This window comes from Carassius gibelio, chromosome A19, assembly GCF_023724105.1.
Source record: "Carassius gibelio isolate Cgi1373 ecotype wild population from Czech Republic chromosome A19, carGib1.2-hapl.c, whole genome shotgun sequence".
Lineage (NCBI taxonomy): Eukaryota > Metazoa > Chordata > Actinopteri > Cypriniformes > Cyprinidae > Carassius > Carassius gibelio.
Genome location: NC_068389.1, coordinates 8,808,516 through 8,833,080, shown reverse-complemented (window position 1 = coordinate 8,833,080; position 24,565 = coordinate 8,808,516). Strand labels below are relative to the sequence as shown.

The 24,565-nt window shown below is 35.5% G+C and overlaps 1 long non-coding RNA gene across 1 annotated transcript; it reads right to left on the bottom strand.

Moving 5' to 3' along the window:
- Nucleotides 1-1,211: 1,211 nt before the first annotated feature.
- Nucleotides 1,212-22,844, bottom strand: LOC127935544 (uncharacterized). Its single transcript, XR_008148110.1, has 3 exons — nucleotides 22,732-22,844; nucleotides 15,378-16,080; nucleotides 1,212-2,462 (listed from the first exon to the last, which is right to left on the bottom strand). It is a non-coding gene; the product is annotated as an uncharacterized LOC127935544 (long non-coding RNA).
- Between the last annotated feature and the right edge of the window lie 1,721 nt (nucleotides 22,845-24,565).

Here is a 24,565-nt window from a genome sequence, read left to right as displayed (position 1 = left end):
TATTCCTGTTTTAAAGCTTTTAAAAATAAATTATTACAGCGATATCACACAATCAACCAATTAGAACACACCAAGAGCTAAATTAAGATGTTTTTGAACTGTTTGTGTGAAAATGAAATATTTGCAGCTGCCTATCTGAAATCACCGCCTCCGATCAGCGCGTACAGTGTCCAGCTCAAAACAAACTAATTTATTCTTGTTTAAGAGCTTTTTTAAATAAAATATTACCACAAATGCACACAATAAACCCATTGTAACACAACAAGAGCTAAATGCAGGTGTTTGTGACCTGTTTAAGTGTGCAAGACTATTTGAAAGCGCGACTGGCAGAATAACATATCTCTGGAGCTGCAGGATTCTGCCTTTCGTCGTACGAACGAACACATCACGGACAAGATTATTTCAAAACACATAATAGCTTGGCGAATATAAACGAAAACAGCCACGTGAACATAAACTGGATCTACTGGATTTGAATATTAAAGTGACCACATTTACCACTTGTTTCTGTCTTCAATTTTAATCTATATAAAAAAGGAAACTCATTCGACTTGGCTGCTTTTTTAATGTGTGCGTATTTATTTATTTATCTTTTTATACATTTTGTATAATTTCATAGTTTGTGTATTACAATTATAAAAACAAAAATAAAATTAGCCACTCACATAGAAATAGCTTAGGCCTTAACCTTTTTCTGACAGTTTTAGGGATTTTTAAAAATCCTAAAAAAACCTTATTTGTGCTGCAAATAATAATTTCAAACTCATTTGATACTGACCTATGACATCCTGTGACATTATATTTATTTTAATTTACATAATCTCATGGATGTAACAGTAAATCTGTTCAGCTCACAGATCAATACTAAGCTGTAATGCAAGCAGAACTTTCACAAATGCTTATGAGTCATTTAAGGATTTGATAACACTGTAAAATAATGTCTAATTTGTTAACATTAGCAAATTCATTGATAACACTTTATAATAACTGCACTCATTATTAAATAGTCAGTTCATGCTTTATAAAGCCTTGTCCCAATATCAATAGTCAGTAGTAAGCAGTTTATAAATACAGCTATAAATAGCTTGTCCTTGGTTTATAAGCACATTTATTAAAAATGAGAGTAAGTTATCTTCCTATGAAAAATAAAAGATAAAAATAAACAAACAACAACACAGATTGATACAGAACTCAGAAATTTTATTGTGGATTTATGATAAAGCCTGCAAATGAATTCATACTCCTCCTCATACTACTCCATACTCCTTTTTCAACATTATGCCTATATACTGAGATGTTAAATTGTGAATGGGTTTAGGATAGCTTAAATGGTGTTGCCATAGAGATTTATTAAAGTAACATAAAAAAATACAATAGTTATTTTACTATATCTTTACAATTTTTCATTCTAAATCTTCATAATTTTTTATATAAGTAGAAGTCCTCATTTGAAGGAAGCACAGTAAGTTGCATAGCTTTATCACTTTCAAGAGCCAGCATAAAATTAAAACTATCATAACTTATAAATCAAGCTTGCAATTCTTAGTACCTATAATGGCCACCAGAGGGAGCTATAGGATTACTTTTAAATAATTATTGTAGAAACGAGTATGATTTAAATCATTTATAGAAATCTTTCAAAAAAATGAATTGTATATATTTTACTGATAAAATGACCCTCACTTAATTAGAATAACAAGCTGAAGTATTTTGAACTGTATATTAAGAATAATTCTTTATAGGCTTTATGGACAGATAACGTTTTGAGTGACTCTTGAAGGTTCAGCACCACATCCTCTTTTACCACTGTTTAAAGAATTAATCTTACAGAATAGGTGTGAATGAATTTTGGATAGCTTGAATGGTTTTGCCGTGATGATTTTTTGAAATAATAGTAAAAAAGGAACCAGTAAATGTCTTTTTATTTTTTTAAAGTGCAGCTTCTAAACACTTAAAAAAAAAAAATGTACACATAGAAGACCAGTCATTCTGAGGCATATTTCCTCAGAATGACTGGTCTCATGACCATAGTTTCATGACTATACAACACTGTATGGATGATAGAAAATTAAAAAAAACTATCATACATCTGATGTCACTCAGTCCCACTGTCACTGTGGGTAATGTGTGTGTGTGTGTGTGTGTGTGTTAAGTGAATTAGGTGTGAAACTATCAGGGTGCATTTAGTCTCCAGCGCCAACATTTTACAGAACTGCCACTTTCCTGGAGTCTCCAGAATTACTCGGTGTCGGACTCTGAGAGACTTAAGATTCCAAAAAATGATTTAATTAGAATACCATGAAGTATTGTGAAATACTATATATTAAGACTTTATATATAGGCTTTATGAACAGATTAGAGTGACTCGTGAAGGACCAGCACCACCTCCTCTTGTTCGATGGTTTGAGGAATATATCTTCCAGAATCCAGGATTAAGATTTAGGAGCTCATTTTTATTCCACCTCCTTTCCTGAAAAGTCTGTCTTGCAGAATTGACTAAAAATTAATCTTCACATTAATTACTAATTATTTTGCAATTCTTTTTGTCAGTTCTTCTTGACCTGCTTTTTTCTTCTTCTTTTCTGACCTCATGACCCAGTCAGTATTTTTTGTACAATGGTCAAGTCTTAACTTATCCATTTCTGTATTGCATTTGTGTTTGATATTTCTCATGGGTATTTCATAATTTTCGACCTTAGAGTTTGAGTTAAAACTCTATTTTAGCGCATTTCATCTGTAAAAGAAAACATGCCTAATAATTCTGCACACATGAATATAAGGAGTTTTTCTCTTCCAGCTTTCCTGGACTATTGTATAGCACTCATAAATGATTAAATAAAAAATAATGGTAGTTATTAAGATTTATATGGTTTGGAATTGGTAAAATGTGCTTGGAAAAAAATCACAATAAAACAATGTTTTAATGTTTAAGTTTGGAATATTAACTGACCTGAATGAATGCTATATAAATATTGTTCATGTTAACATAATGTTTATGAATGGAATCTTATTGTAAAGTGTTACTAAAGTTATACATATATATTGTTCTGTGAATGTGATTTTAAAGTCTAGATGATTCGGATTAACCCTTTAACTGCCATATCCTTTAAAACCTCACTGCCAGAGGGATATTGTGAATGCATGTGCCCGCTGGGCACAGTTTACCTGATGCCACCGGGGTGGCGATGGCACTGGTGGCTTGAGCCCGCCATCGCTGCTTGCAGCTATATTTATTATTTTTTTCCAACGTCTCGGGGGCTTTTGGGGCCCTTAACGTGCTTAAAAAGTCTTGAAAATTGGCACACAGATTGGAACCTGCGGCCATTAGGGCCGGGCAGAGACTGATACACGGGCGTGGCACAGGGGCTCTACAGCGCCCCCTGGAATATGGAGGGCCATATATCATACATTCTTGCTCGTAGACGAATGAAACTCGGTACACATATAAATCTCATCAATCCAAACAACTTTTGTATTGCATATCATAGGCTCCGCCCAACAGGAAGTTGGCTATTTAGGGTTTAGTATTCAAATTTTTCGTCAAAGTTGTGGGGGCTTTTGGGGTCCTTAACATACTCAAAAACTCTTGAAAATTTGCGCACACTTTGGAATCTGTGGCCTTTAGGAGCCTGCAGAGGCTGGGACCCGGGCGTGGCACAGGGGCTCTACGGCGCCCCCTGGAACACAGTCAGAAATGTTGATGTATAGCTCACACATACTTGCACATATTCATATGAAACTCAGTACACATATAGATCTCATCGTGCCGAACAACTTTCGTATTGCATGTCATAGGCTCCACCCAACAGGAAGTCAGCTATTTAGAGTTATGTAAAAAGCGCATGCTCTGGAATTTGAAATACTTGTCATAGGTTTTTTTCTCGATTGCCGCCAAACTTGGTCAACATGATCTCAAGACACTGGGGATGAAAAATTGCCAGGGGATTTTTGATATCTCGAACGGTTTGCTCGTGGCGAGGCGTTGAAATTATGGCGAGAAATGAGAAACAGGAAGTGTCTAATACCGTCCACATACATTTCCTGATTTTAATCAAACTTCATCAGATTATTCTTTGTATGATGTCGATCGCATATATGTGACTATTAGGAGTCAAAGTTATAGCGCCACCAACTGGCAGAAGGAAGTGTGTCATTTTCAAAATGATTTGAATTCAGCATCTTATTATTACTCGATTTGCTTCAAACTTCATCAGAATAATGTTAAAACACAGCCGATATAAATCTGCAAGGGGGATATTGATATCTAAAAAATTGTTGCCGTGGCAACATGTCAAACTGGAATACTTCTCAGGTGATTTTGAGGCAAATAACATACTTAGAATTTCACAAAACTCTGAACACACATCAGTATTTCTGATAGGAACTTAAATTGTGAATGGATTTTGGATAGCTTGAATGGTTTTGCCGTGGTGATTTTTTTAAATGACCTTACAAAGGGAATCATTATTGTATTTTTAAATTGCAGCTTCCAAACACGTCAAATAATTTTTTCATACAGATGAAAAAGTCATTCTGAGGAAATATGCATAGTTTAACGACTTTACAACACTGTATGGATAACAGAAAATTAAAAAACTGTCAGACATCTCATCTCACTCTGTCCCTCTGTTTGAGTATGTGTGCTTCAGACTTCCATTGTCTGAGAGAAATTGCGCCCCTACAGGTTCAATTCCCGAACTTTTACTTTCACTTTTAAATCGGTTAAAAATACAAATAAATACTTAGATTTAATTCACACTGACAAGCATAACCAACATATCTGATTATTACCGGTTCAGGGCTCATGGATAAATTATTTCTGGCCAGAGATACGTGAGAAATAGGAGAGATGAATCACCGCTGTGATCACGAGCGTCTGGAGTAAAGAGCTCAGAGAAAACGAATTTATTCCTGTTTTAAAGCTTTTAAAAATAAATTATTACAGCGATATCACACAATCAACCAATTAGAACACACCAAGAGCTAAATTCAGATGTTTTTGAACTGTTTGTGTGAAAATGAAATATTTGCAGCTGCCTATCTGAAATCACGCCTCCGATCAGCGCGTACAGTGTCGAGCTCAAAACAAACGAATTTATTCTTGTTTAAGAGCTTTTTTACATAAAATATTACCACAAATGCACACAATAAACCCATTGTAACACTACAAGAGCTAAATGCAGGTGTTTGTGACCTGTTTAAGTGTGCAAGACTATTTGAAAGCGCGACTGGCAGAATAACATATCTCTCGAGCTGCAGGTTTCTGTCTTTCGTCGTACAAACGAACACATAACGGACAAGATTATTTCAAAACACATAATAGCTTGGCGAATATAAACGAAAACAGCCACGTGAACATAAACTGGATCTACTGGATTTGAATATTAAAGTGACCACATTTACCACTTGCTTCTGTCTTCAATTTTAATCTATATAAAAAAGGAAACTCATTCGACTTGGCTGCTTTTTTAATGTGTGCGTATTTATTTATTTACCTTTTTATACATTTTGTATAATTTCATAGTTTGTGTATTACAATTATGAAAACAAAAATAAATTTAGCCACTCACATAGAAATAGCTTAGGCCTTAACCTTTTTCTGTCAGTTTTAGGGATTTTTAAAAATCCTAAAAAAACCTTATTTGTGCTGCAAATAATAATTTCAAACTCATTTGATACTGACCTATGACATCCTGTGACATTATATTTATTTGAATTTACATAATCTCATAGATGTAACAGTAAATCTGTTCAGCTCACAGATCAATACTAAGCTGTAATGCAAGCAGAACTTTCACAAATGCTTATGAGTCATTTAAGGATTTGATAACACTGTAAAATAATGTCTAATTTGTTAACATTAGCAAATTCATTGATAACACTTTATAATAACTGCACTCATTAGTAAATAGTCAGTTCATGCTTTATAAAGCCTTGTCCCAATATTAATAGTCAGTAGTAAGCAGTTTATAAATACAGCTATAAATAGCTTGTCCTTGGTTTATAAGCACATTTATTAAAAAGGAGAGTAAAGGGTCAGTTATCTTCCTATGAAAAATAAAAGATAAAAATAAACAAACAACAACACTGATTGATACAGAACTCAGAAATTTTATTGTGGATTTATGATAAAATCAGCCTGTAAATGAATTCATACTCCTCCTCATACTACTCCATACTCCTTTTTCAACATTATGCCAAAATACTGAGATGTTAAATTGTGAATGGGTTTAGGATAGCTTAAATGGTGTTGCCACAGAGATTTATTAAAGTAACATAAAAAAATACAATAGTTATTTTACTATATCTTTACAATTTTTCATTCTAACTCTTCATAATTTTTTATATAAGTAGAAGTCATCATTTGAAGGAAGCACAGTAAGTTTCATAGCTTTATCATTTTCAAGAGCCAGCATAAAATTTAAACTATCATAACTTATAAATCAAGCTTGCAATTCTTAGTACCTATAATGGCCACCTGAGGGAGCTATAGGATTACTTTTAAATAATTATTGGAGAAACGAGTATGATTTAAATAATTTATAGAAATCTTTCAAATAAAATAATGTATTTTATGTATTTTACTGATAAAATGACCCTCACTTAATTAGAATAACAAGCTGAAGTATTGTGAACTGTATATTAAGAATAATTCTTTATAGGCTTTATGGACAGATACGTTTTGAGTGACTCTTGAAGGTTCAGCACCACATCCTCTTTTACCACTGTTTAAAGAATTAATCTTACAGAACAGGTGTGAATGAATTTTGGATAGCTTGAAGGGTTTTGTCGTGGTGATTTTTTTAAATAATAGTAAAAAAGGAACCAGTAAATGTATTTTTATTTTTTTAAAGTGCAGCTTCTAAACACTTAAAAAAAAATGTACACATAAAAGACAAGTCATTCTGAGGCATATTTCCTCAGAATGACTGGTCTCATGACAATAGTTTCATGACTATATAACACTATATGGATGATAGAAAATTAAAAAACTATCATACATCTGATGTCACTCAGTCCCACTGTCACTGTGGGTAATGTGTGTGTGTGTGTGTGTGTGTGTGTGTGTTAAGTGAATTAGGTGTGAAACTATCAGGGAGCATTTAGTCTCCAGCGCCAACATTTTACAGAACTGCCACTTTCCTGGAGTCTCCAGAATTACTCGGTGTCAGGCTCTGAGAGATCTAGGATTCCAAAAAATGATTTAATTAGAATACCATGAAGTATTGTGAAATACTATATATTAAGACTTTATATATAGGCTTTATGAACAGATTAGAGTGACTCGTGAAGGACCAGCACCACCTCCTCTTGTTCGATGGTTTGAGGAGTATATCTTCCAGAATCTGGGATTAAGATTTAGGAGCTCATTTTTATTCCACCTCCTTTCCTGAAAGTCTGTCTTGCAGAATTGACTAAAAATTAATCTTCACATTATTTCCTAATTATTTTGCAATTCTTTTTGTCAGTTCTTCTTGACCTGTTTTTCTCTTCCAGCTTTCCTGGACTATTGTATAGCACTCATAAATGATTAAATAAAAAAATAATGGTAGTTATTAAGATTGATATGGTTAGGAATTGGTAAAATGTGCTTGGAAAAAAATCACAATAAAACAATGTTTTAATGTTTAAGTTTGGAATATTAACTGACGTGAATGAATGCTATATAAATATTGTTCATGTTAACATAATGTTTATAAATGGAATCTTATTGTAAAGTGTTACTAAAGTTATACATATATATTGTTCTGTGAATGTGATTTTAAAGTCTAGATGATTCGGATTAACCCTTTAACTGCCATATCCTTTAAAACCTCACTGCCAGAGGGATATTGTGAATGCATGTGCCCGCTGGGCACAGTTTACCTGATGCCACCGGGGTGGCGATGGCATTGGTGGCTTGGGCCCGACATCGCTGCTTGCAGCTATATTTATTAGGGCTCAAGCCCAAAGGGCGAGAGGCCTATTGTTTTCCTTAGGATTATTTTTTATTATTATTATTAGGGCTCAAGCCTGGAGGGCGAGAGCCCTATTGTTTTCCTTAGGATTATTTGTTATTATTATTATTATTATTATTTTTCTTCAAGGTTTCGGGGGCTTTTGGGGCCCTTAACATGCTCAAAAACTCTTGAAAATTGCCACACACCTTGGAACCTGCGGCCATTAGGGCCGGGCAGAGTCTGATACACGGGCGTGGCACAGAGGCTCTACAGCGCCCCCTGTAGTACTGAGGGCCATATATCATGCATACTTGCACGTATACATATGAAACTTGGTACATATATATAACTCATCAAACCAAACAACTTTCACACTGCATGTCATAAGCTCCGCCCAACAGGAAGTTGGCTATTTAGGGTTTTATGAAAAACACATGCTCTGGAATTTGATATACTCCTCTGAGGAACTCCACCCGTTCACCACCAAACTCGGTGAACACGATCTCAAGACATTGGGGATGCTAAATTGCGAAGAGATTTTTGATATCTCGAACGGTTTGCCCGTGGCGAGGCGTTGAAATTATGGCGAGAAATGAGAAACAGGAAATGTCTAATAACATCCACATACATTTCCTGTATTTGATCAAACTTAATTGGTTTGTTCATTGTATGATACCGATCATATATATGTGACTATTAGGAGTCAAAGTTATAGCGCCACCAACTGGCAGCAGGAAGTGAATCATTTTCAAAACGCTTTGAATTCAGCATCTTATTTTTACTTGATTTGCTTCAAACTTCATCAGAATAATGACAAAACAGGGCCGAAAAAAATCTGTTGTGGGGATATTTATATCTAATATAGTGTTGCTATGGCAACGTGTCAAACTTGAATGTTCTGTTCTGGTGATTTTTAGGCAGATAACTAGCTCAGATTTACATGAAACTCAAAACACATATCAGTATTAGTGATAGCTAGACAATGGCAAAAGCTTTTAAAAGGGCGTGAAGGAGGCACTCTATAGCGCCACCTTTTGTCAAAAGTGGGGGGGTTAGTTTTAGCTACAGACACCAAACTTGGTACATAAATTGTTCTTTTCAAGACGGACAACTTTCTAATTCACAGTCATCAGCTACGACCAACAGGAAGTCGGCTATTTTGATTTGAATGTGTATTTTTGAGATTTTACAGTTGTGAATTAATGCATACTCCTCACAGGGGAAGTACACTATACACACCAAACTTTGTCAACATGAAGAAAAAACATTGAGGAACTTAAATTGCGAACGGATTTTGGTTAGCTTGAACGGTTTTGTCGTGGTGATTTTTTGAAATGACAGTAAAAAGGGAAACATTAATTGTCTTGTATGTTTAAATTGCAGCTTCCAAACACTTCAAAGCATTTGTTCATACAAAGATCAAATCATTCTGAGGAAATATGCATAGTTTCACGACTTTACAACACTGTATGGATAACAGAAAATTAAAAAACTGTCAGACTTCTCAACTGACATGATCTCACTCTGGCAACTCTGTCTGTGTGAGGAAAGGGAGGGGGAGAGGGAGGGGGAGTGTGAGGGGGTTGGTGACTGTGAATGTTTGGTGACTGACAGTGTGTGTGGATTGTAGGGAGGGGCTGTCTGGCAGAGAGAGAGAGAGAGAGAGAGAGAGAGAGAGAGAGAGACCTAATCATCCCTTTAATAATCAGGAAAAAAAAAATCTGTATTTTAAATTGTTATTGTTTTTGTTGTTGCTAATGGTGGTGGTTTTTTCCTTTCATTACAGGTTAAGAAATCTCTTAGGCCTTATCCTTTTCTGTCAGTTTTAGGGATTTAAAAACATCCTAAGAATCCTTATTTGTGCTGCAAATAATAATTTCAAACTCATTTGATACTGACCTATGACAACCTGTGACGTGACATGACATTTATTAATCTCATGGATGTAACAGTAAAACTCTTCAACTGACAGATAAAGCTGCAATGCAAGCAAAACTATTTCACAAATGCTTATAGGTCATTAAAATCATTACAAAACACTAATAAATTATTTAAGGATTTGGTAACACTGTAAAATAATGTCTAATTTGTTAACATTAGTAAATGCATTGGTAACACTTTATAATAACTGCACTCATTAGCTAAGCATTAGTAAATAGTTCATGATTATAAAGCCTTTTCCCTTAATAATAGTCATTATTAAGCAGTAATACATCTATAAATAAATTGTTCTTGGTTTAAAAGCACATATATTACAAAATAGATTAAAGTCTCAGTTGTCTTATAAAATAAATGAATAAACACAACCCAGCTTGATTCAGAATTCAGAAATATTTATTTCAAGATGCAATAAAAGGAAACTGTACACTTAAATAGCTTTTGAGCGATTCTTGAAGGATTAGCATCACCTTCTCTTGTACGATGGTTTGAGGAATATATCTTCCAGATAGTACTGCCGCTCCCTATATGCAGAGTATGCAGTCTTCGTAGGGCACCAACTCCCAGAGGGGGCACCATCCCAGTTGCTCAAAAAAAAAAAAAAAAAACATGCGCCATTCTCCAATATGTGCTAGCGACCGCTCACACCTCATGTTTGCGGCTGAATGTTCGTAATTGATGGATAGACATCTATGCCTGGGTATAGCACATCAGCAATCCGGCACAGAGAAAAGAAAACTAAAGAAAAAAAAAAACAGGCATAAAGTTGTCTTGACATTGGACATTCGAGAGTCTCAAATTTAGGGCCGGTCTCTAAAGTTACATGTGATATTGTTATACACTTTTCTAACGTCAGTAGCATTTGAAGAGAATGACTTACAGTCATAAAAACAACTGTAATTGTTCATCTAGGTGACAGCTATAATGCACAATTAATTTGAATGTTTGATATTTATTACAACAAACTGTAAGTCATATGTAAATTATGCTACTTTTTCACATGGGCTCAAATGCAAATTTGAAGCTCAATAGCATTTGAGAAGAAAGACTTGCAGTCACAAAACAATTGTAATGTGTTCATATAGGTGTCAGCTACAGTGCACACCTTATAAATTTTTTATAAATATAAAAATAAAGTATTACTAAAGTTATATATATATTGTTCTGTGTATGTGATTTCAAAGTCTAGATTGGTCGGATTAACCCTTTAACTGCCGCATCCCTTAAAACTTGATTGTCAGAGGGTTACTGTAAATGCTTATGCCCGCTGGGCACAGTTTTCCCGATGCCACCGGGGTGGCGTTGCACTGATGGCTTGAGCCCGACATTGCTGCTTGCAGCTATATTTATTATTATTATTATTATTTTTTTCCAACGTCTCGGGGGCTTTTGGGGCCCTTAACATGCTTAAAAAGTCTTGAAAATTGGCACACAGATTGGAACCTGCGGCCATTAGGGCCGGGCAGAGACTGATACACGGGCGTGGCACAGGGGCTCTACAGCGCCCCCTGGAATATGGAGGGCCATATATCATACATTCTTGCTCGTAGACGTATGAAACTCGGTACACATATAAATCTCATCAATCCAAACAACTTTTGTATTGCATATCATAGGCTCCGCCCAACAGGAAGTTGGCTATTTAGGGTTTAGTATTCAAATTTTTCGTCAAAGTTGTGGAGGCTTTTGGGGTCCTTAACATACTCAAAAACTCTTGAAAATTCGCGCACACTTTGGAATCTGTGGCCTTTAGGAGCCTGCAGAGGCTGGGACCCGGGCGTGGCACAGGGGCTCTACGGCGCCCCCTGGAACACAGTCAGAAATGTTGATGTATAGCTCACACATACTTGCACATATTCATATGAAGCTCAGTACACATATAGATCTCATCGTGCCGAACAACTTTCGTATTGCATGTCATAGGCTCCACCCAACAGGAAGTCAGCTATTTAGAGTTATGTAAAAAGCGCATGCTCTGGAATTTGAAATACTTGTCATAGGTTTTTTGCTCGATTGCCGCCAAACTCGGTCAACATGATCTCAAGACACTGGGGATGAAAAATTGCCAGGGGATTTTTGATATCTCGAACGGTTTGCTCGTGGCGAGGCGTTGAAATTATGGCGAGAAATGAGAAACAGGAAGTGTCTAATACCATCCACATACATTTCCTGATTTTAATCAAACTTCATCAGATTATTCGTTGTATGATGTCGATCGCATATATGTGACTATTAGGAGTCAAAGTTATAGCGCCACCAACTGGCAGAAGGAAGTGTGTCATTTTCAAAATGATTTGAATTCAGCATCTTATTATTACTCGATTTGCTTCAAACTTCATCAGAATAATGTTAAAACACAGCCGATATAAATCTGCAAGGGGGATATTGATATCTAAAAAATTGTTGCCGTGGCAACATGTCAAACTAGAATACTTCTCAGGTGATTTTGAGGCAAATAACATACTTAGAATTTCACAAAACTCTGAACACACATCAGTATTTCTGATAGGAACTTAAATTGTGAATGGATTTTGGATAGCTTGAATGGTTTTGCCGTGGTGATTTTTTTAAATGACCTTACAAAGGGAATCATTATTGTATTTTTAAATTGCAGCTTCCAAACACGTCAAATAATTTTTTCATACAGATGAAAAAGTCATTCTGAGGAAATATGCATAGTTTCACGACTTTACAACACTGTATGGATAACAGAAAATTAAAAAACTGTCAGACATCTCATCTCACTCTGTCCCTCTGTTTGAGTATATGTGCTTCAGACTTCCATTGTCTGAGAGAAATAGCGCCCCTACAGGTTCAATTCCCGAACTTTTACTTTCACTTTTAAATCGGTTAAAAATACAAACAAATACTTAGATTTAATTCACACTGACAAGCTAAACCAACATATCTGATTATTACCGGTTCAGGGCTCATGGATAAATTATTTCTGGCCAGAGATATGTGAGAAATAGGAGAGATTAATCACCGCTGTGATCACGAGCGTCTGGAGTAAAGAGCTCAGAGAAAACGAATTTATTCCTGTTTTAAAGCTTTTAAAAATTAATTATTACAGCGATATCACACAATCAACCAATTAGAACACACCAAGAGCTAAATTCAGATGTTTTTGAACTGTTTGTGTGAAAATGAAATATTTGTGGCTGCCTATCTGAAATCACCGCCTCCGATCAGCGCGTACAGTGTCCAGCTCAAAACAAACGAATTTATTCTTGTTTAAGAGCTTTTTTAAATAAAATATTACCACAAATGCACACAATAAACCCATTGTAACACAACAAGAGCTAAATGCAGGTGTTTGTGACCTGTTTAAGTGTGCAAGACTATTTGAAAGCGCGACTGGCAGAATAACATATATCTCTCGAGCTGCAGGATTCTGTCTTTCGTCGTACGAACGAACACATCACGGACAAGATTATTTCAAAACACATAATAGCTTGGCGACTATAAACGAAAACAGCCACGTGAACATAAACTGGATCTACTGGATTTGAATATTAAAGTGACCACATTTACCACTTGTTTCTGTCTTCAATTTTAATCTATATAAAAAAGGAAACTCATTCGACTTGGCTGCTTTTTTAATGTGTGCGTATTTATTTATTTATCTTTTTATACATTTTGTATAATTTCATAGTTTGTGTATTACAATTATAAAAACAAAAATAAAATTAGCCACTCACATAGAAATAGCTTAGGCCTTAACCTTTTTCTGACAGTTTTAGGGATTTTTAAAAATCCTAAAAAAACCTTATTTGTGCTGCAAATAATAATTTCAAACTCATTTGATACTGACCTATGACATCCTGTGACATTATATTTATTTTAATTTACATAATCTCATGGATGTAACAGTAAATCTGTTCAGCTCACAGATCAATACTAAGCTGTAATGCAAGCAGAACTTTCACAAATGCTTATGAGTCATTTAAGGATTTGATAACACTGTAAAATAATGTCTAATTTGTTAACATTAGCAAATTCATTGATAACACTTTATAATAACTGCACTCATTATTAAATAGTCAGTTCATGCTTTATAAAGCCTTGTCCCAATATCAATAGTCAGTAGTAAGCAGTTTATAAATACAGCTATAAATAGCTTGTCCTTGGTTTATAAGCACATTTATTAAAAATGAGAGTAAGTTATCTTCCTATGAAAAATAAAAGATAAAAATAAACAAACAACAACACAGATTGATACAGAACTCAGAAATTTTATTGTGGATTTATGATAAAGCCTGCAAATGAATTCATACTCCTACTCATACTACTCCATACTCCTTTTTCAACATTATGCCTATATACTGAGATGTTAAATTGTGAATGGGTTTAGGATAGCTTAAATGGTGTTGCCATAGAGATTTATTAAAGTAACATAAAAAAATACAATAGTTATTTTACTATATCTTTACAATTTTTCATTCTAAATCTTCATAATTTTTTATATAAGTAGAAGTCCTCATTTGAAGGAAGCACAGTAAGTTTCATAGCTTTATCACTTTCAAGAGCCAGCATAAAATTTAAACTATCATAACTTATAAATCAAGCTTGCAATTCTTAGTACCTATAATGGCCACCAGAGGGAGCTATAGGATTACTTTTAAATAATTATTGTAGAAACGAGTATGATTTAAATCATTTATAGAAATCTTTCAAAAAAAAAATGAATTGTATATATTTTACTGATAAAATGACCCTCACTTAATTAGAATAACAAGCTGAAGTATTTTGAACTGTATATTAAAAATAATTCTTTATAGGCTTTATGGACAGATAACGTTTTGAGTGACTCTTGAAGGTTCAGCACCACATCCTCTTTTACCACTGTTTAAAGAATTAATCTTACAGAATAGGTGTGAATGAATTTTGGATAGCTTGAATGGTTTTGCCGTGATGATTTTTTGAAATAATAGTAAAAAAGGAACCAGTAAATGTCTTTTTATTTTTTTAAAGTGCAGCTTCTAAACACTTAAAAAAAAAAAAAATGTACACATAGAAGACCAGTCATTCTGAGGCATATTTCCTCAGAATGACTGGTCTCATGACCATAGTTTCATGACTATACAACACTGTATGGATGATAGAAAATTAAAAAAAACTATCATACATCTGATGTCACTCAGTCCCACTGTCACTGTGGGTAATGTGTGTGTGTGTGTGTGTGTTAAGTGAATTAGGTGTGAAACTATCAGGGTGCATTTAGTCTCCAGCGCCAACATTTTACAGAACTGCCACTTTCCTGGAGTCTCCAGAATTACTCTGTGTCAGGCTCTGAGAGACTTAAGATTCCAAAAAATGATTTAATTAGAATACCATGAAGTATTGTGAAATACTATATATTAAGACTTTATATATAGGCTTAATGAACAGATTAGAGTGACTCGTGAAGGACCAGCACCACCTCCTCTTGTTCGATGGTTTGAGGAATATATCTTCCAGAATCCGGGATTAAGATTTAGGAGCTCATTTTTATTCCACCTCCTTTCCTGAAAAGTCTGTCTTGCAGAATTGACTAAAAATTAATCTTCACATTAATTACTAATTATTTTGCAATTATTTTTGTCAGTTCTTCTTGACCTGCTTTTTTCTTCTTCTTTTCTGACCTCATGACCCAGTCAGTATTTTTTGTACAATGGTCAAGTCTTAACTTATCCATTTCTGTATTGCATTTGTGTTTGATATTTCTCATGGGTATTTCATAATTTTCGACCTTACAGTTTGAGTTAAAAGTCTATTTTAGCACATTTCATCTGTAAAAGAAAACATGCCTAATAATTCTGCACACATGAATATAAGGAGTTTTTCTCTTCCAGCTTTCCTGGACTATTGTATAGCACTCATAAATGATTAAATAAAAAATAATTGTAGTTATTAAGATTTATATGGTTAGGAATTGGTAAAATGTGCTTGGAAAAAAATCACAATAAAACAATGTTTTAATGTTTAAGTTTGGAATATTAACTGACGTGAATGAATGCTATATAAATATTGTTCATGTTAACATAATGTTTATGAATGGAATCTTATTGTAAAGTGTTACTAAAGTTATACATATATATTGTTCTGTGAATGTGATTTTAAAGTCTAGATGATTCGGATTAACCCTTTAACTGCCATATCCTTTAAAACCTCACTGCCAGAGGGATATTGTGAATGCATGTGCCCGCTGGGCACAGTTTACCTGATGCCACCGGGGTGGCGATGGCACTGGTGGCTTGAGCCCGCCATCGCTGCTTGCAGCTATATTTATTATTATTCTTCTTCTTCTTCTTCTTCTCCCGAATGAATCGCATTTTTGAGGGTTTTAACATGCTCAAAAAGTCATGAAACTTTGCACACTCGTCAAACCTGGTGAAAATTTTCGTCTGATATAGGATTCAGAAGAGGGTGTGGCAAAATGGCTCGACAGCGCCACCTATACCAAGAAAATCAACAGCCTTCCAGCTATGTTTCACGTACATGCACGAAAATTGACACACATATGTAACACACCAATACCTACAAAAAAGACTCTTGGAGCGAAATTCTAAACCCAACAGGAAGCCGGTTATTTTTAATATTATGAGCATATTTTGTGTAATTTTTGTCATTTCCATGTGTTGTATTTTAACGAACTCCTCCTAGAGAGTTCTTCAAATCAACACCAAATTTGGTATGCCTAATCTAAAGGCCTTTGCGATGTTAAATTGCGAAGATCCTGACTTTTCATTGAAGGGCGTGTCCGTGGCGGCCTGGCGAATTTCGATGATTCGCCATGAAAAATGAAGTTCCTATAACTCACACATACAATGACCAATCTGCCCCAAACTTCACATGTTTGATGAGATTCCGAACCTGAACAGATTGACATGCCCATATTCAGTTATAGTCATAGCGCCACCTATTGGCAACAGGAAGTGACATATTTTACGCTGCGACGAACTACTCCTAGAAATTTTATGACATCAATGTCTTTTTTGTGGTCAGTCTAATCTAAAGGCCTGTACGATGTTCAGTTGTGAAGATCTTGAGTTTTCGTTAAAAGGCTTGTTCATGGCGCCGCGACGAAGTTCGATGTCTCGCCATGGGAATAAAAGATGTTATAACTCAGATATAAAATGTCCGATCTTCCCCAAACTTCACATGTGTGATAAGAGTCCTGGCCTGAACAGATCTCCAGGCCAATATTCCACCGGGTGTGGCAGAACAGCACTATAGCGCCACCTGTACACTTTCAACGGAGTGCGCCTCAAGCTATGTTTCACGTACATGTACAAAAATTGGTAAACACATGTAACACTCCAATACCTACAAAAAAGTATCTTGGTACGAAATCCGGATCCCAACAGGAAGTCGGTTATTTTGAATTTTCCCTTCAAAATTGGTGTTGTTTTTGCCATTTTCAGGGGTTGTACTTTAACGAACTCCTCCTAGAGATTTATTCAGATCAACACCAAACTTGGTCAGTGTAATCTAAAGCCCTTTGCGATAATAAATTGCGAAGGACTTGAGGTTTCGTTAAAGGGCGGGTCCATGGCGGCCTGACAAATTTCGATGTTTCGCCATGAAAAAGGAAGTTGCTGTAACTCAGACATACAATGTCCAATCTGCCCCAAACTTCACATGTTGGATAAGACTCTTGACCTGAACAGATCTACATGCCAATATTCAGTTATAGTCATAGCGCCACCTATTGGCAACAGGAAGTTACATATTTTACACTGCGACAAACTACTCCTAGAAATTTTATGACATCAATGTCTTTTTTGTGGTCAGTCTAATCTAAATACCTGTGTGATGTTTAGTTGTGAAGATCTTGAGTTTTTGTTAAAAGGTGTGTCCATGGCGCTGTGATGAAGTTCGATGTCTCGCCATGGGAATAAAAGATGTTATAACTCAGGCATAAAATGTCCGATCTTGCCCAAACTTCACTTGTGTGATAAGGGTCCTGGCCTGAACAGATCTGAAGGCCAATATTCCATCGAGTGTGGCAAAATGGCTCGATAGCGCCACCTATACACTTTCAACGGAGTGCGTATACACTTTAAACGGAGTACGCCTCAAGCTATGTTTCACGTACATGTACAAAAATCGGTACACACATGTAACACACCAATATCTATGAAAAAGTCTCTTGGTACGAAATCCGAATCCCAACAGGAAGTCAGTTATTTCTAATTTTCTCTGCAAAATTAGTGTTGTTTTGGCCATTTTCAGGGGTTGTACTTTAACGAACTCCTCCTAGATATTTATTCAGATCAACACCAAACTTGGTCAGTGTAATCTAAAGCCTTTTGCGATCTTAAATTGCGAAGATCTTGAGGTTTCGTTAAAGGGCGTGTCCATGGCGGCCTGACAAATTTCGATGTTTCGCCATGAAGTAGGATGTTGTTGTAACTCAGGCATAAAATGTCCAATCCTCCCCAAACCTCACATGTTCGATAAAAGTCCTGCCCTGAACACATCTGAAGGCCAATATTCCATTATAATGATAGCGCCACCTGCTGGCAACAGGAAGATTGGCACATATATGGAATAAACATTGATATATTCTACTTATATTTATGAGTTTAAACGCATATTTCTCACCGTACACCTATTAACTAAAGCCACTCGCTGTCGGTGAGCCCGGGTGCGAGGGCCCGTTCATCGCTGCTTGCAGCTTTAATTATTAGGGCTCAAGCCCAAAGGGCGAGAGGCCTATTGTTTTCCTTAGGATTATTTTTTATTATTATTATTATTATTATTATTAGGGCTCAAGCCCGAAGGGGCGAAGAGCCCTATTGTTCTTCTAAGGATTATTCTTATTATTTTTTTTATTTTTTATTTAACCTTCCGGGGGTTTTTAGGGGCCTTAACATGCTCAAAAACTCTTGAAAATTGGCACACACATTGGAATCTGCGGCCATCAGGACGCCGCAGAGGCTGGGACCCGGGCGTGGCACAGGGACTCTACAGCGCCCCCTGGAACACCTTCAGAAATCTTGAACCATAGCTCACACAGACTTGCATGTATTTATATCAAACTCGGTACACTTATAGATCTCATTGAGCCGAACAACTTTCACACTTTATGTCATAGGCTCCGCCCAACAGGAAGTCAGCTATTCAGGGCTGTTTAAAAAAAGCATGCTCTGGAATTTGAAATACTCCTCTGAGGTTTTCAACCCGTTCGCCACGAAACTCGGTGAACATGATCTCAAGACATTGGGGACGAAAAATTGCGAGGGGATTTTTGATATCTTGAACGGTTTGCCCGTAGCGAGGCGTGGAAATTATGGCGAGAAATGAGAAACAGGAAATGTCTAATAACATCCACATACATTTCCTGAATTTTATCAAACTTCATTGGTTTGTTCGTTGTATGATACCGATCGTATATATGTGACTATTAAGAGTCAACGTTATAGCGCCACCAACTGGCAGCAGGAAGTGAGTCATTTTCAAAATGTTTTGAATTCAGCATCTTATTTTTACTCGATTTACTTAAAACTTCATCAGAATAATGACAAAACACGGCCGATGTAAATCTGTTGTGGGGATATCGATATCTGATATGGCGTTGCCATGGCAACGTGTCAAACTTGAATGTTCTGTTATGATGAGTTTGAGGCAGACACCAACCTCAGATTTACATGAAACTAAAAACACATATCAGTATTAGTGATAGCTAGACAATGGGAAAAGCTTTTAAAAGGGCGTGAAGGATGCATGCTATAGCGCCACCTTTTGTCAAAAGTGGGGGGTTTAGTTTTAGCTACAGACACCAAACTTGGTACATAAATTGTTCTTATCAAGACGGACAACTTTCTAATTCACAGTCATCAGCTACGACCAACAGGAAGTCGGCTATTTTGATTTGAATATTTAAATTGAGCTCTGATTTAATGCATTCTCCTCAGAGGAAATGTTCACTATACTCACCAAACTTTGTCTACATGTTGAAAAAACATTGAGGAAATTAAATTGCGAACGGATTTTGGTTAGCTTGAACCGTTTTGTCGTGGTGATTTTTTGAAATGACAGTAAAAAGGGAATCATTAATTGTCTTGTATTTTTAAATTGCAGCTTCCAAACACTTAAAAAAAAATTCATACAAAGATCAAATCATTCTGAGGAAATATGCATAGTTTCATGACCTTACAACACTGTATGATTAAAAGAAAATAAATAAAAAACTGTGAGACATCTCAACTCACTCTGTCCCTCTGTTTGAGCAATGTATGTGTGCTGACTGAGTGCATGTGTGTGTGTGAGTGTGTGTGTGTGAGTGGGGGATGGGCATGAGCTGAGTGGCAGACACAATGAGAGAGAGAGACTTAATCATCTCTTTAATCACCAGAAAAAAAATGTATTTTAAATTTTTATTTTTTGTTGCTGTTGCTAACATTGCTGTTTTCATTACAGCTTAAGAAATCTCTTAGGCCTTATCCTTTTCTGACAGTTTCAGGAATTAAAAACAAAATTCTAAAAATACTTATTTGTGCTGCAAATAATAATTTCAACTCATTTGATACTGACCTATTCCATCCTGTGACATGACATGTATCTACATTTTTAAAATCTCATGGATGTAACAGTAAAACTGTTCAGTTCACAGATCAAGACTAAGCTTCTTTCACAAATGCTTATAAGTCATTAAAGGATTTAATAACACTGTAAAATAATGTCTAATTTGTTAACATTAGTAAATGCATTGGTAACACTTTATAATAACTGCACTCATTAGTAAATAGTCAGTTTATGCTTTATAAAGCCTTGTCCCAATATTAATAGTCAGTAGTAAGCAGTTTATAAATACAGCTATAAATAGCTTGTTCTTGGTTTATAAGCACATTTATTAAAAAGGAGAGTAATCTTTTCAGTTATCTTCCTATGAAAAATAAAAAAAATAAAAATAAACAAACAACAACACAGATTGATACAGAACTCAGAAATTTTATTGTGGATTTATGATAAAATCAGCATGTAAAAATGAATTCATACTCCTCCGAGAAGACATAAGTAGTTCACACCAAACTTTTTCAACATGATGCTAATATACTGAAGATGTTAAATTGCGAATGGGTTTAGGATACCTTAAATGGTGTGGCCATAGCGATTTATTAAAGTAACATAAAAAAATACAATAGTTATTTTACGATATCTTTAAAATTTTTAATTTCAACTCTTCATAATTTTTTATATATGTAGAAGTCATCATTTGAAGGAAGCACAGTAAGTTTCATAGCTTTATCATTTTCAAGAGCCAGCATAAAATTAAAACTATCATAACTTATAAATCAAGCTTGCAATTCTTAGTACCAATAATGGCCACCAGATGGAGCTATAGGATTACTTTTAAATAATTATTGTAGAAACGAGTATAATTTAAATCATTTATAGAAATCTTTCAAAGAAAAATAATATGAATTTTATGTATTTAGTGATAAAATGACCCTCACTTAATTAGAATAACAAGCTGAAGTATTGTGAACTGTATATTAAGAAATAATTCTTTATAGGCTTTATGGACAGATAAGTTTTGAGTGACTCTTGAAGGTTCAGCCCCACATCCTCTTTTACCACTGTTTAAAGAATTTATCTTACAGAACAGGTGCGAATGAATTTTGGATAGCTTGAATGGTTTTGTCGTGGTGATTTATTGAAATAACAGTAAAAAAGTAACCAGTAAATGTCTTTTTATTTTTTTAAAGTGCAGCTTCTAAACACTTCAAAAAAATGTACACATAGAAGACAAGTCATTCTGAGGAAATATGCATAGTTTCATGACTATACAACACTATATGGATGATAGAAAATTAAAAAACTATCAAACATCTGATGTAACTCTGTCCCTCTGTCACTGTGGGTAATGTGTGTGTGTGTGTGTGTGTTAAGTGAATTAGGTGTGAAACTATCAGGGAGCATTTAGTCTCCAGTGCCAACATTTTACAGAACTGCCACTTTCCTGGAGTCTCAGAATTACTCTGTGTCAGGTTCTGAGAGATCTAAGATTCAAAAAAATGATTTAATTAGAATACCATGAAGTATTGTGAAATACTATATATTAAGACTTTATATATAGGCTTTATGAACAGATTAGAGTGACTCGTGAAGGACCAGCACCACCTCCTCTTGTCCGATGGTTTGAGGAATATATCTTCCAGAATCCGGGATTAAGATTTAGGAGCTCTTTTTTATTCCACCTCCTGTCTTGCAGAATTGACTAAAAATTAATCTTCACACTAATTCCTAATTATTTTGCAATTATTTTTGTCAGTTCTTCTTGACCTGTTTTTTTCTTCTTCTTTTCTGACCTCATGACCCAGTCAGCATTTTTTGTACAATGGCCAAGTCTTAACTTATCAATTTCTGTATTGCATTTGTGTTTGATATTTCTCACAGGCTTTACAGAGTTAAAACTCTTTTTTTAGCGCATTTCATCTGTAAAAGAAAACATGCCCAATAATTCTGCACACATGAAAATAAGGAGTTTTTCTCTTCCAGCTTTCCTGGACTATTGTATAGCACTCATAAATGATTAAATAAAAAATAATGGTAGTTATTAAGATTGATATGGTTTGGAATTGGTAAAATGTGCTTGGAAAAAAATCACAATAAAACAATGTTTTAATGTTTACGTTTGGAATATTAACTGACATGAATGAATGCTATATAAATATTGTTCATGTTAACATAATGTTTAGAAATGAAATATTATTGTAAAGTGTCACTAAAGTTATATATATTGTTCTGTGAATGTGATTTTAAAGTCTTGATGATTCGGATTAACCCTTTAACTGCCATATCCTTTAAAACCTCACTGCCAGAGGGATATTGTGAATGCATGTGCCCACTGGGCACAGTTTACCTGATGCCACCGGGGTGGCGATGGCATTGGTGGCTTGAGCCCGCCATCGCTGCTTGCAGCTATATTTATTATTATTATTATTTTTTTCCAACGTCTCGGGGGCTTTTGGGGCCCTTAACGTGCTTAAAAAGTCTTGAAAATTGGCACACAGATTGGAACCTGCGGCCATTAGGGCCGGGCAGAGACTGATACACGGGCGTGGCACAGGGGCTCTACAGCGCCCCCTGGAATATGGAGGGCCATATATCATACACTCTTGCTCGTAGACGTATGAAACTCGGTACACATATAAATCTCATCAATCCAAACAACTTTTGTATTGCATATCATAGGCTCCGCCCAACAGGAAGTTGGCTATTTAGGGTTTAGTATTCAAATTTTTCGTCAAAGTTGTGGGTGCTTTTGGGGTCCTTAACATACTCAAAAACTCTTGAAAATTTGCGCACACTTTGGAATCTGTGGCCTTTAGGAGCCTGCAGAGGCTGGGACCCGGGCGTGGCACAGGGGCTCTACGGCGCCCCCTGGAACACAGTCAGAAATGTTGATGTATAGCTCACACATACTTGCACATATTCATAAGAAACTCAGTACACATATAGATCTCATCGTGCCGAAAAACTTGCGTATTGCATGTCATAGGCTCCACCCAACAGGAAGTCAGCTATTTAGAGTTATGTAAAAAGCGCATGCTCTGGAATTTGAAATACTTGTCATAGGTTTTTTTCTCGATTGCCGCCAAACTCGGTCAACATGATCTCAAGACACTGGGGATGAAAAATTGCCAGGGGATTTTTGATATCTCGAACGGTTTGCTCGTGGCGAGGCGTTGAAATTATGGCGAGAAATGAGAAACAGGAAGTGTCTAATATCGTCCACATACATTTCCTGATTTTAATCAAACTTCATCAGATTATTCGTTGTATGATGTCGATCGCATATATGTGACTATTAGGAGTCAAAGTTATAGCGCCACCAACTGGCAGAAGGAAGTGTGTCATTTTCAAAATGATTTGAATTCAGCATCTTATTATTACTCGATTTGCTTCAAACTTCATCAGAATAATGTTAAAACACAGCCGATATAAATCTGCAAGGGGGATATTGATATCTAAAAAATTGTTGGCGTGGCAACATGTCAAACTGGAATACTTCTCAGGTGATTTTGAGGCAAATAACATACTTAGAATTTCACAAAACTCTGAACACACATCAGTATTTCTGATAGGAACTTAAATTGTGAATGGATTTTGGATAGCTTGAATGGTTTTGCCGTGGTGATTTTTTTTAAATGACCTTACAAAGGGAATCATTATTGTATTTTTAAATTGCAGCTTCCAAACACGTCAAATAATTTTTTCATACAGATGAAAAAGTCATTCTGAGGAAATATGCATAGTTTCACGACTTTACAACACTGTATGGATAACAGAAAATTAAAAAACTGTCAGACATCTCATCTCACTCTGTCCCTCTGTTTGAGTATATGTGCTTCAGACTTCCATTGTCTGAGAGAAATAGCGCCCCTACAGGTTCAATTCCCGGACTTTTACTTTCACTTTTAAATCGGTTAAAAATACAAACAAATACTTAGATTTAATTCACACTGACAAGCTAAACCAACATATCTGATTATTACCGGTTCAGGGCTCATGGATAAATTATTTCTGGCCAGAGATACGTGAGAAATAGGAGAGATGAATCACCGCTGTGATCACGAGCGTCTGGAGTAAAGAGCTCAGAGAAAACTAATTTATTCTTGTTTTAAAGCTCTTAAAAATAAATTATTACAGCGATATCACACAATCAACCAATTAGAACACACCAAGAGCTAAAT